A 14,483-nucleotide genomic window follows, 5' to 3' on the forward strand; every position below is an offset into this window, starting at 1 on the left:
TCAGTTCCTTGACCATCTCTTTGCCAATAACTTTTTCCTTCATCCGCTTCAGCTGGGACCCTACTTTCACATGGTTCTTTGTCTGAAGGTTATTCATTAAGACATCTATCTCTGAGGATAACCTCTGTCTTTCTGCCTTGCTCCATCAGTGACTTCCATCATACCTGTTCCAGGACCTTCAGGCTGCTGGCAGAAACCTTTCTGGAATTCTCTTACCTATCCAGTATCCATTCTGTGGCCCTTTGTTTTAAGCACTCTTAAAAACTGAGATCTTAAACTCCTTGACCCAATCACACCTGTCTGACAAAACTCCTTCCTTGGATGAATGCAGCTGCTCACTCTTTACATGCCTGTACCTTGACTGTTCAACCTAACTATAGAAAAGTCACACAAACCACTATAGTAGTATCACCATAAATTCAGTCTTCATTCTTAATGGGGCCCTGAATTCAGTCTTGGAAATTTTGCCATATTTCTCTGTACTCCAACTTGCCATAAGGACTATTTCAAATTCATAGTCAAACGATTATAAGCTTCATTAGGGTAGAGTCCCTGTCTGGCTTTTTCACTACTGAATCTTGAATGCCTAAGGTAAGCATAACATGTAGGCGCTCAATAAGTATTCTGTTTATTGACTGAGGTGTAATAATAATGGTAAGCATTTTATGTAAATGTTAGTAAATAAATAGCAATATGCCAATTTCCTATGTGGATTATGCGTATTAGCTCATTTAATCCTTATAGCAAACAAATAAGGTTGTTTCGGACTTTCGAGTGGACATTCGATCCTTAAAACCAGTGCTTAATTAACATGTTCAGTTGATTTCAATTGTAAGTGGGTTGAGTTTCACGTGTCCAAGGAACACTCAGGCAGCTGTGGTTCAGATTGGAGCTCAAGAGAGAAGTGAAAATGAAGATTAATATTTAGGACGAGTCAGATAACCCAGTGATTTCGGAAAGCAGAATATCTGACATCGTTTACGTCGTTTGCTTTGGCACAGCGCCTCTGACAGGCCTCTGATGGTACTATGGTGGTGTATGTGCAAGAGTGCGTTTGGGTGTTTAAGGTGTATCCCCCCACTTATGAGCTAAGAGATCAATTATATATTTGAACATGGGGGTGGTGTATTTGTTGGTGACTTTAGTACTGGATAAGGAGCCCCCAGGGGTGAAATTCAGCCTTGACTTTTTTTTTTTTTCTTTTGCCAAGGTGCGTTTTTGAGAGACATTTGCAGAACTAACTCTCAGGTAGGAGAGATATATCATTGCATCGCTTGAGTCCCTTCCGCTTCACGGGCATCCCCCACTGATTCCCGCTGAGAGAGACCCCCGCAAAAAATGAGCTCCTGTTCTATGGCAGTCCTCATCTCATGGAAACGTCTCTGCAGTTCTTGAGGAAGATAATTATCACTTCCATATTACAGATAATAATAGTAATAGCTAGTATTTACTAGGCGTTTATTGTGTCAGGCACTGTGTTGAATGTTTTTAAAGCACCATCCCATTCAATTCTCACAGCAATACTCTGAAATTGGAGCTATTGTATGGATGGGAAAACCAAGGGTCGGAGAAGGGAGATGTCCTAAGGATACATAAAAAGTTAGAGTTGGCATTTGAACCCAGGTCTTTCTGACCCAAAGGCAAAGCGGCCTCATCAATCATTTCTGGATGAATTTTTTGTCCCCCCCCCCCCCCCCCCGTGGAACCAGAGAGGAAAGAGGAGATTCGAAGGAGAGCTTTAACGTTGATTTCCGCCTAAGGTAACTCCGGGGATAGACGTATCTCGCCCGACTCCCACCTAACCTCGGACCCAAGGCATTCCCCGGGGCCCGGGGCATAGCACGCATGCGCACCGTCTCCCTTTGGCCCCGCCCTCCGGGAAGGCTTCGCTCCTTGCTCTCGGCTCTGGGGCTTGCGCACAACGTCCCCAGCCAGCGGCTCCTTCCCGGTCCGGGACTTCCGGTGCGTGGGGTGCGGTTCCGGGTCGTAGCGCGACTCGGGGCAGCAAGGCTGCTACTCGGCTGGCGGGTGGCGGCGAGCAACGGGGGCATGGGGGCGAGCCCGGAAAGCGGCAGCTGAGCCGGCCGGGAGGAGCGCCAGACCCCGAGGATTCCGGGAGCGCGGAGGTCGGGGTAGGGGCCAGGAGGTGCGGGGGAGTCAGGCTCTCCTGCAAAGAACGTGTCCCGGGCCCGATCCGGCCCGTAGGGTGACAGCACCTTCAGGTAAAGGTTGCCCCAGCCGCTAGCTCACTCACTTGCTCTCCACCCGAGGAGCCTGGCGACCCCTCTCATACCTCCGCTCTTGGCGCTGCCCAGCGAGCACCCTGTCTGGCCCTTGCTCAGGTACCCCGTGAGCATCCGTTTCCTGGCTCTTTCCAGAACTGGAGGCTGCTGTTTGTGAGCCTGACAGCTGGGTGTGTGATTTGGGGGAGGAGAAGCTAGTGGACCTGGGAGTGTGGGGGTGGGGTTAGGGGTGGGTGGGAAAGAGGAGGGTACTATTGCTTCTGGCAGTTTCTGGCCCTGCACTCGGCAACGTAGTAGGTGTCCTAATCTGCATAACGTGAAAATCACCTTTTTAAAGCATGCTCGCATGGTACCTGTTTCCTAGCGGCCTTTCTCCTCATTGCCCTAAAGGGGTAAATAGCCTCGCAGAACGATTTTTATCCGGCTATAGTGCTGCTATAACTTTGATTCAGCTTTTCTATATATGGGAGTGGCAAGTAGTCTTTTAGATCTGTTTAAGGCTGAAAAAAATGATTGTAGTTTAACACAGGATTATTATTTTAACCAGAGGCCGAAAAGTTGACAGAAATTGGTTAAAATTTCATTTCGAATGAACGCAAGTAGTTTGGAAGCTTATCACAGTACTTGGCGCTTTGCAAAGCAGTATGTAAACCAAAACCAGCGAAGTCCAAGACTTCCTCAGGTGTGAACAGTCAAATGGAGACAGGTATTTACATACAGTTAAAACAAGCCAACATTCTTTTTATTATTATTTATGCCTACAGCACCTGGTCTTCCTAGGTGTTCTCCCGTCCAAATACTAATCAGGCCCGACCTTGCTTAGGTAGGCCATGGACCATGTACGGTGGCCCCCTGGGGCACAAACCCAGGACCTTCTGTGTTTAAAGCAGACGCGCTAACCGCTACACTATGGAACCACGTCCCAAAGCCAACATTCTCGTTCTGTTTTTGACAAGCAAAGGGGGTGGCTTCCTAATTTAAAAACCCATTAGAGAAGGAAAAAGGGGGCACCATGTTTTATTCCTCATCTACTATGAGCTCATAGAGGGTGCTCGGTAAAATGTTGAAAGAGTTCTTGATGAAGCATTGGTAATTGTTTTCATCTTTTTCAGTTTACACACTTGCAGCCTTGCTGGGGCCTGTGAGGTGTGCTGGTGGCCCCTTTCCCATTCAGCTTTGCGCTCATACCTACTGCTCTGGTGCCATACTGAACGTGCATTTCTCTCTACCTCCTGATCTGTTACCTAACTTTCCAGCTGTCCTTGAAAAGCCTTCCTTCCTAAATTACTGTACCCTTACTCTTTGTCCCTTGTTTTCTGTAGGACATTGTCCCTGCTGGAAGGTTTCTCCTTTTCTATTTCCACCTATGAGCTGTTACCCAGGGCCCAGCTGAAATTAGCTTCCCTAAACCAATTCAGGAAAACTCCAGCTAGAAATTATTTCTTTTCCAGAATCCTACAAGCACTCTTTATTATATCTACAGTTACTTAGCAAACATTTACTAGGTATGGGTTTATGCCAGATACCATGCCAGACAGCTTAGTGATAAATAAGACTCAGTCCTTGCTGCAGGGAGCTCAATTTAGTAAGAGAGATAAGGAAGTAATTACAACACAATGATAAGTACACAGCCTGAGAGTTCTTTTTGTGATATAGTAGCACCGGAGAGGAGTGGGCCATTAACTTTTGAGACGTGTGCTGTGGCCAGGTAATGCTTCATAATGCGGGGTTAACTAAACTTTACTTAATGTACTGCGTATTACATCTAGGTTTCTCTTGTTTAATCATTTTAACCTCAATTTATAGATAGGAAGACTTGATAAATTACACAGCTGGTACGAGACAGGGCCAGGATTCAAACCCAGATCTGCCTGATTCCTGCATCTGTGCTTTTTCCATTGTGTGTTTTGCCTTCTTTCTCACACCATAGCTCTATCAAGTACATATTAAAACAAGTATACAAGAGAAAAAAATGTGAAATGTCAAAATTAATGGTACAAATGGCCCTTTAAATGTCACGAAGACTGTAATCTTTCAAAGGAAGAAGGTGATAGGTGGGTCACTTCAGCTTCAAATGTGAGTGGGGAAGACATTCTGTAGAGAATAACCGTGAACTCTATGTTCAATTCCTGATTTCTTCTCTTACTAGATATGTGACCTTCGGCATGTTTCTTAATTCTAAGCACTATTTTCCTCAAGTATGGTTTGGGATGGGGCAGGTAATGTGGATCTCATGGAGTGTTGTGAATATTAAGCTAATGCGGATAAAGGGCCTGATGCATGCTAAGGTCCCCGAAGTGATAGTATAAGATGCAGAGGTGCGATGACTATGACATGGTCTTAGAGTGGTGAGTAGATCAGTCTGAATAAAGCAAGCCATTGCTTTTAGTGGGGATACTGGGAGGTAAAGTTGGAGGGTCAGTAGGAGTCAGTATCAGTGAGGGCTGGGGTGTCAGGGAAGAGAGGTAAATTACAGTTTTTTCTTACAACTTTTCCAGTTAATAAATACTTTGAGGGTCTGTGATTCATTCAGCAGTAACAGGGGAGATGTTAGACCCTGGGGCTGCAAAGAAGAAGAAAACCAGGTCCCAACCCTATATTCTCGACATTCCAGTGAGGAGCCATTTGTGTGCAGGTAAACTGTGGTAAAGTATTGTATGTACTAAGATAGCAATTCCCACAGGGTACCAAGGAGCACCCAGAAGAGAACACTGATGGTGGTTGCAAATGAACACTTACTATGCGCCAACATAGCGTTATCACGTAGTACCTCATTTATTTCTGTATAGAAAGGTGTATATTAGTGTCCCGATTTTACAGGTGAGGAAACTAGGCCACAGAGGGGTTAAATAAATTCCTTGAGTTTATGCAGCTGTTGGAGCTATAAACGGAGGGGATTATCTGCTAGATTTTGGTGTCTGTACTCTCTTCTGTAACTAGCCATGTTGCTTCTTCTTTGTGATGTGGACTGGGACCCTCTAGAATGGCTTCAGGGAGGAGCTAGCCTTGAGCTGTAGGTTCAATATGCCTGTCACCGTGCTAGGCAGTAGGGATAATGAGGAATGAACATGGTCCTTGTACTCAAGAAACTCACTGCCTTGTCTGTCATGTTAAATATATATATATTATATATATATAATATATATATTATATATATATATTAGTGGGGAGTTTGCTTTGCTTGTTGACTCATAACTGAAGACTTTAGAAACTGTTGTATTTCAGTGGATTCATAAATACTAAAGGTTCAGAGAATTTTTTGGAAATCTGTTATTCTCATATGTAGGCCTTATTGTTAAGGACACAGCAATAGATACCAAATTATTATATGACGAAGAATTCTGTCACATTTTGTTTTTTTCCCCCATGGGAGGTGCCCTGACCTTATGTTTTCTATGTTTGAAGTTTTTGAGAAGATTTGACTCAAAAGTTGGCACATTTCAACTTGTATTAAATTTAAAATAATTGAGCACTTATGTTTTGGTCAGTGTTAAGTGTTTTAAATACTTTATTTCTTTTAACGCATGAGTAGCCTAAAGCTTAGTCGTTACCCAAGAGTCACCCAGCTAGTGAGTGATAACGCCAAAAAAAATTGGCCCACAAAGAATGACCAGGTGTTTATTAACTTATTTCTCTTTTGAGCATCTACCTCAGAGGTCTTCAACTCAAATGCCTGTGATGGAGTATAAAATGTAGGACAGACCTTGGTGAACTGGAGGGCATATGACCAGTCCGAAGGTTATCTTTTGCTCCTCACCTCCAGCTGCTTGTTGCTATGTGAGAAAGTAGGCCTACTGTCCCTGGATTGGTTGGTTGTTTTTAAGAGATGCTGGAAATCTGGGTTTTAATGTATTTAGTTTTAAATTTCTCATGTAAAAAATTATCATGTAGCTAAAACACAGTTGTGGGCAGTGTACGGTCCTAGGCTGCCTGATTGTGAATTCTGATCTACTTTATCGCCGAAATTTTGGTACCCACTGTTCAAAGCAGGAGGTATAGCACAGGTTGTGATTATTGATCAGAAGTCTGCTGGTAGGTTGCCACAGTGGGGGGTGGGGGGTGTTGTGATTGACTCATACTGATGTCTTTGGGGAAGTGGCAGGCAAATGCTTTTATTATAGAATCAGGTTAAATTTCAGGAGGGAAGGGTTTGATAAGGAGTTGACCTTATAATATCTTTGTGTTCTTAACATTTTAAATACTATTAAGTTTCTTGCCCCTTTTGGTCCTTTCTGCAATGCCATGAAGCGAACAAGAGGGGTAATCATAACCTCCTGGGATGAAGAAATTGGCACCCAGTGAAAGAGTTTAGTACAAAGTGCACTAGATTGAGAGGGACCTGAATTCTGAATATAGCTATGCTGCTAAAAGCCTTTTGATTTTGGTCAAGTCACTTACAAATCTTTGCATCTTTTTTTTCCCATCTGGATGATAATGAGGAGTTCAATTCAATGAGGTCTTTTCAGGATGCCAAGCTTTCTGATTCTAATTGACATGCTTAAAGCCGCACACAGCTGATTACTGGCAGACGCCAGTAGAGAATGGTTCAAATCTAAAATGCTGCTCCTCCTCCCTTGATGACAGGTATGGAGCCACTGCTCGGCTCTTCCCTCTGTTCTTTGTTCATTACCTCTTCTGGGAAAGGATCTTGACAGGTCAGGTGCTCCCCAAATGCGTACAGTGCTTTGTTGACTATATATACACAAGATTGAAAGGGAGCATAGAAACACCCAGCACAGTGAGAGAAATATGGTCAGGGAGTTCCCAGCCCAAGAGTTTAATTTATTTTTATTTTAATACCCAGCTTCTACAAGGTGAAAATTGAAGAAATATTGGTCTTCTAGATACTCGTTTTCATTCATGCTCTGTTGTGTAAGGAAATAACATAGAATATAAAAATGAAGAAAATAAATCCTGAACAGTCATTCAAAATTTATTAACTCTGGTTGGCAGCAGTCTGGATATATTGGGGCAATAGATTTAATATAGGAAACACAAAATTTGAGCCCAAAGAAGGAAACAGTTTTAAGTAATTGAAAGTGAGAAAAATGAGAGAAACCACTTAAAAAACAAAACTTATATTCTGGAACTATCAAGAAGGTATTAGGATAACTATCAGAATTAAATTATAGTAATCACTTGTGAAATAAATTGAATATTATGTCACATATACCCCAAAATATATATAGTGTTAGTTAGATTCATATCCTGTACTTGAGTATACTTTTATGAATATGCTTTTATTATTGATACAAAATGGACTGAATTTTACACATTCAAAACAATAACATTTTTTAGTTCCCCATGGACTCATTTGTTATAAATAAGTAGTTTCAGCAGAGAAATTGGTAGAAAATTGTTAGAAGGAATGATTTTTTTACAACAAAGTAAATATTTAATTTGAACTTTAGTTGCTGGCATAAACCAGACTAACAGAACTGAGGTGCAGACTTGAATCTTGAAGTAATATGAGGTGAGGCTTTAAAGTCACACCCACCTGCATCTGAATACTGGCTCTGTCAGTTATTAACTGTGTCACCTGGACTGTCTGCAGAATGAGGACAATACTGCCAGTCTCACACACTATTTGTGAGGATTAAATAAAGTAACATGTAAATAGTACTGTGATGCTTCTAGAGATGCTTTTGGAGAGATGTAGGTACCAGCATTCAGGTGCACAAGACATTCGGATATTAGTATAATGTAATAGTAATGATTCTGTGGAGTGAGTGTGAAGGATTGAGACTCATTTGCATGTCTGGATCATGAAACCAGTCTCATTAATTTCTAGTTGTTCTTTGCTCATTACCTTAGCACACCTACCAACGGCACTGTGGAGAAAAGGGTTTCAGTATGCTATTTTTAGGCTATTAAATGAATTGATCTGTTAAATAACAGTAAACACCTTCAATTGCTTATATTACCATTTTATTTTTATCTTTTTTTGTGTTCATGACTACCTGTCAAAGTTGTTAGAACACGGGGTATTATGTTTTCTTGTCCTTATCTTAGAAATTCTAAAACTGAAGCCTAGAGAAGTGATTCAAAGTGGAGAACGACCAGTAATGGCAAAGGTAGGATTTGAACCCTTGGGTTTTTTCCCTCTGAATAGCGCTTTTGTCACTGTTCCATGCCACTCTGGATTTGGATATTGGAACTGGTCCTTGTTTTTGGACGGTCATCAAACACAACCTTTCTTATTTAAACATAATGCCTGCAGAAACTTTTTATTGATTACATTGTGAAAGTATTTGGTTACAGGCATAATCTTATGATATGAATTTTAGAGATTTAATAGAACTCTAATACTCATTCCTGGCAGAGGTTGGTGGTGAGATGGTCACTCAAATTGCTAGTAGGAATATAAATTGCTAAAACTTTCCTGGAAAAAATTTTGACAGTATTTATCACAAGCCTTAAAAAAATAAGTCTTGCATGCCTTTTGAGCTTGTAATTTTATTTCTAGGGATTGTTGCTAAAGCAATAATCATATGTAGAAAGATATTCATGCTTAAGTTGTTCACTGCAGCAGTACTTATAATAGCAAAAATTAGAAACAAAGTATTTAGCAAAGAGTTTAGAGAAATTATGGAAATATTGTGCAGTCATTTAGGGTGTTTTAGAAGAATTTTAGTGACATGTTAATATACTTATGTAACGTGAAATGAAAAAAGGATATAAAACTATGTAAAGTATAATCCCAGTTATGTCAAACAAGAAAAAAAATAGGTGGTGAGATGATAGGTCTTTGCTTTTCTCTGTTTTCCAATATACTCTCCGATAAACATGAATTATTTTTTAACAAAAAATTCATTTTAGTTTAAACTTGGTATTAAAAAATATGAGTAGGGCCTGTGAACAGCATTTGGACCAGAAAGGTTTTCACTAATGCCCATGATCTGAAGTTATAAATGGATTGTATTTTCAAGTTAGTTTTCACTTCTCTTGTTTTATGCTTAGAATTTGGTTTCACGTATCTCGACATAAATGATGTTGAGGTTCCCAGGCTAGCCTTCCTCTCCTCCCCCTAAAATTCTGTTTAGGACAGTATCGTGTATTCATGTTGGTGGTACCCGTGTCCCAGTGCCATCACCTCTTCGGTGGCCAGTGAGACAGTGAGTAAATTGTGTGACAGGTCTTTTTCAGAGAAAGTGGGCTTCTGTCTCTGCGAGGCTGGGCATTGGTGTAGATAGACCTTTTTTTGTGAGTTGAATGCTTAGATATTGAGAAGTACTTTTTTGGTGTGGAAAATGAGAAGTGGGAATTTCACTTTTTTTTGGTAAGAAAAAAATAAAGATCAAAGTTCGAATTTTAATTTTTCTGTAACTAGTCAAAAAGAATGATTATTAAAAGTCATGATGAATTGGTGCCTTTTACTTTTCTAATTGTCATATAGTTTATAATGGAAATTGCAATTGTTTCATTATGTGCAGTTAAACATGATGGCCAGTTAGGTATTTTTTTTTTTTTAATGTGCTTGGTACCTCTCCTGTATACAATATAAAGAAGTGCGCAAAAATTTTAACGAAGTATTTGAGCATATTTAAATTAGGGAAATACCAGGCAAGATGTTTCTTTTTGTAAACTGCTTCTGTCCAAAGCGTTCTGTATATTATCAGAATGAAAAATGACAGCACTTTGTCATCTGTTCAAATTGATATTGCACTCTTTGCAGTGACAGCTGAAAAGGCCCACAGGTGCCATATAAAGAGGTGACCATGTTGTCATATTTCATTTCGGCATCCCTCTGCAAAGCCATAATTACCTAATTAGGTTGTTAATTAGGAGATTAGCATTTCACTATATTGATAGAATGCTCTTTACCGGCGTGGGGCTAGATACAGATTTGTCTGCCCTAATTTATAATCTCTGCCTTTTTTGTACTTATTTATTCGCTTAAGTTCCTGATGTGGGGCCATTCAGTTTACCTGAGAAACAGTTTGTTTACAAGCTAATGAAGCTTTGATCACTGGATTAAAGTTGCTGTGTTAAAATATGAACAGAATTAAAAGGATGGTCACATCCCCAAAATGATAATAAAAATTCTGAGTTGGTGTAAGTTGTTTTTTTGTTAGCATAGGCAACAAGCACATGATAAGGAATAAAACTGTTGGTATAAAAAAAATTAAAAATAGAAAAACTAAGTCTGAAATGTTATATTTACATATCCTAAACTAGGCAAAGGAAATTATCTTTAATAATAAATTTTATCGTTTAGATTTTAGACTTATAAAATATGTTGAGTATTTTTAACATGTTTCAGAAACCAAAGCTAGGTTAATGACTTCAGAACAAATATATTTAGTTTTCAATCTAGACTTCCTTAGATAGTCATCGTGCACCAGGGCTCATTTCATTTGTACCCTCTGTCCATTAGTCTCTGCTTGGAACATGTCTGCCCCCAGTCTGCAGTCCTGACACGGAATCTGAAGTATTTCAGAGTAACCTTCACTTGGCGAGCTGTTTGGAGTGAGCAGCATTTCCATGGAGTATGTCTAACATTCTTTGGGTGGGGGAAGGGTGGTAAAAGCCCACTTTCTAACTATTTTCACTCCAGTGCATAATTTGTCTATAATGTTTATAATTTGTGTTCTATGTACCTTTTCTGATTTTTCCAGTTTAGGAGATTTAAGAATTTTACAACAATGTAAGGAGCACCATTCCTACTGAGGTAGTGGTCTGGCTTGCTCCTTTTGATTATATTTGGTCTTAACCATTAAATTTGTAGAAAGCGCATGTGTGCCTAAGTCCTTTTTTCCCACAGTTGTCATGAAGAATTGCATTTATTGATATCTGTAATTCTCTTTAAAATTTAAAAACGTATTTTAAAATATTTTTTATAGGAAGAAAATATCATATATAAAATCTTGCATTGAGTCAGCTAATCTTTTTGCTTAATCGTAATCATTTATTTATTTATTCAGTATTGCTGAATATAAGGCACTAAGCATATGTCTGGGAATTAAGCAGTGAAAACTGTAGACGACAACCCCGCTCTCATGGGACTTGCAGTCTAGTAAGGTAAAGTACACCTAGCTCGAGAAGCATTATGGTGATCGAGAGTGAAGATCAGTGTGGAGGAATACGTACTCTGGACTTGGTAAGGTCAAACTTCCTGGGGCAGGTGATGTCTAAATTGGGATCTGAAGGGAGAAGAAGAAAGTGATGTCTAAGCCAGGAGAAAGGACAGAGAAAAGTGTTCTAGACAGGAGTATATACTCTAAGGCTAAAAAAAAAAACTAGGAGTTGAATGTGGCTGGAGCAGAAAGAACTAACGTGGTAAGTGGAAGATGAGGCTGCAAAGGTTCAGTTAGATCGAAGAGTTTGGAAAGTCATTGAAGGATTTTAAGACAAGTTAGGAAACAGTTGCTACAGCATCGGTGAGAGATGGTGGCTTGGATTAGGTTACAGAGATAAAGAAAATGAAATCTAGAGAGAAGAGGATACAGTGGTTTTGTAATTAAATGGCTGTAGGCTTCATAGAGAAATGTCAAGGATTCTTTTTGTTTTCTAACTAAGTAGGAGAGAATGTGCTTGTGTACGTCAGAGAATAGAGGTCTGTGAGTCTTATTTCCTAATATGATCCCAAAATCACAGTGCTAGCAACTAGTTTCTTTCAGGAGACTTTTGGGCCCTACACTGTGACTGCAGCTTTGTGAAGTATGTGATAATGTCTTACTGAGATCCAGAGAAATTGTGACTTTCCCAGTTTTCTCAGCTACTGTGGTGGAATTGGAAGCACTCCAAAGCTTTTGTGTTTTCTTTCATGCCACATTGCCTTTCTTGTTCTATCCCCTTCCGTTCGTGTATTCCAAAGCGAAGAGGAGAATTACTTCCCAAGGGCCAGTAGCTCAGTAGGCAGCTGGCAGAGGCAACTTTAACTCTGTGGCTTCTTACCCCCCACTCAGGTTAGATTAAAGCATCGTCTGGTGCTTTGGAGGGGAAGCTGCTCCAGCTCGTGAGTTCTCTTAAACAAAGTCAAGTTCTGTCGGGATTCCCGGCACGAGGAGTGAATCTCCCTTAGCTAGAAATGTAGATTAACTGCATCCACACAGGGTCACTAACGTATCATAGTGCTCTTCCTTTCCCCAAGGAAAAGGCTCGGAAATTTCCATTTTGCATGAGGAATTTGACATCTCTTTGATGCAATCAACTCATGTTAAGAATTATTAAAAAATTTTTATGATTACTGTCGCCAGTACTGTTCCGTTAGGTGGTTTGTTTGGTACCCTTGTGCTGGGGTCACCGAAACTAGAAGGAACCCAGGATGCAGCATGCATTTGGGCCCTCCTGCGTTTCCACTTCCCCTTTTACAAATTGAGATACAAACCATATATCATGAAATTCACACTTCCAAAGTGTACAGTTTAATTAATGGTTTATACTACGTTCACAAAGTTGTATAACCATCACCAACCACTATCTAAAACGAAAAAACTTCATTACCCAAAAGAAACCCACACCCATTAACAGTCACTCCTCATTCCTCCCTCCCCCAGCCCCTGGCAACCATCAGTCTGCCGTCTCTACGGATCTGCCTATTGTGAATCTTTCATATAAATGGAACCACACCATATGTGGCCTTTTGTGTCTGGCTTCTTTTACTTAGCACATGTTTTCAAAGTTCATCTATGTCATAGCATGTATCAGAACTTCATATATTTTTTTTATCAGTATTCCATTGTATGGAAATACCACACGTTGTTTAATATTAAGTATTAATAATAAATTTATCCATTCATCAGGTTGATGGAGGGTTGTTTCCACTCTTTGGCTATTATGGGTAATATTGCTGTGAACATTCCTGTACAGGATTTTGTGCAAACATGTTTTCGGTTCTGTTGGGTACATGTACCTTGCAGTGGATTGCGGCTCAGATGGTGATGCTAATGTTTTGAGGAACTGCCAAACTTTTCAGAAGTGGCTGCACCGTTTTGCATTCCCACGGGCAGTGTATAAAGACGCCCCCTTTTTGCTTTTGGTCTCTTCAGGTCCTCTGTTGCTCTGGTCTGAGCTGGAAGCAATTTCAGGTTCCAGGAGTTCCATGAGCCCTTTGTCTTGATAAACGAGAAATTTTTCGGTTTTCTCTGTTCAGCCAGGTTTGTCCTACAAGGGTATGTGTACCAGGCCTTATCCTGGGTGTTAGTGATGGGAAATCATAAGGCTTCTAGTCCTTTCCTCTCAAAGACTTCATGATCCAGTACTTGGAACTTCTTACTAGGAAATGGGAGAAGAGGGGAAAGCCAGTGAAGAAAGTAACTGCTTAGAACTGTATGAAATTTCACAGACTAGATCCTAGCTTTAGAATTTGGGAGATCGACTTGTTTTTCACAACTTCTGGCTTATTTTTTTTCCCCTGGCTCATCCTTTAACTATTCGTCCCTAGGTTATTGTTCTTTCCTTACATGTTCTCCCTGGTAAGTTCATTCACCTCCATGATGCCATCCGTCATTTGTGTGCTGATGTCTTCCACGTTTGCTCAAACCTTTTTCCTAGGCTTCAGTTTTGCATGTCCTTCCTGTGTCGCTTATATCCTGCTGTCTTCCAGAATTTGCTCAGAGCTTTTCCTGGGCTCTCAGGTTTGCATCGTGATGGCTCTCTGCTTGGGTAATCCACGGACATCTCTAGCTCATTGACACAGAATTCCTCATTTCCCCTCTACCTGTTAAACCGTTCCTACTTTTGAGTTCACAGTTTCATTTATTGGCTCTATTATGCTTAACCTTCCCCTTAACCTTCTCCATTCACTCAGTCACCAATTTCTACCAATTTTATCTCCTAAATTTTTAACTATTTCTTAAATTCATAGAACCATCTTTCACTGCCTTATGTCAGATTTCATCATCCCTTCCCTAAGTTGTCACAGCTTCAACTAATCTTGTGTCTTGTGCCTCAGATTAATCTCCTGTGCAGCTGTCAGAGCAGTCTCTCCGAAATGCTAATCGGCAACTTTGAACTCCATGTAGTTTTAATTACCAAATACTTGTTCTGCTGTTTCTTGTTTTAGTGCCTCGTCTCATGCTGTCTCTTCTTGGGAGAGACGGATTTGTCTCTTTGACTCTTCTAACTATGCGGCTTTTCATCTTTGAAGATTCTCATAGTCCAGGGAATAAGAGCAATAACAATAATAATGAACATTTACATAGTGCTAAGCATGGGCCCGGATGGGCTAGGCACCGTTACACATGCATAATATACATGAATCCATCCAGTCCTCACAGCATTTCTGTAAGGTGGGCT

General features: G+C 40.4%; 1 protein-coding gene across 12 annotated transcripts in view; it reads left to right on the top strand.

Moving 5' to 3' along the window:
• The first annotated feature begins 1,968 nt into the window (after window positions 1-1,968).
• The window catches only part of MAPKAP1 (MAPK associated protein 1), a 200,927-nt gene continuing 188,412 nt past the window's right edge, over window positions 1,969-14,483 (top strand). For 5 of the 12 annotated variants that reach the window (XM_016137374.2, XM_016137376.2, XM_016137375.2 and 2 more), the window contains exon 1: window positions 1,989-2,222. The gene's annotated coding sequence lies outside the window, so the exon portion shown is untranslated. Of the gene's footprint in view, window positions 2,343-2,392; window positions 2,414-2,790; window positions 2,950-14,483 lie in introns of those variants that run through there. The other 7 variants (XM_036217747.1, XM_036217748.1, XM_036217752.1 and 4 more) reach the window with 6 other exon arrangements.

Source organism: Rousettus aegyptiacus, unplaced genomic scaffold, assembly GCF_014176215.1.
Source record: "Rousettus aegyptiacus isolate mRouAeg1 unplaced genomic scaffold, mRouAeg1.p scaffold_m13_p_3, whole genome shotgun sequence".
NCBI classification, from domain to species: Eukaryota; Metazoa; Chordata; class Mammalia; order Chiroptera; family Pteropodidae; genus Rousettus; species Rousettus aegyptiacus.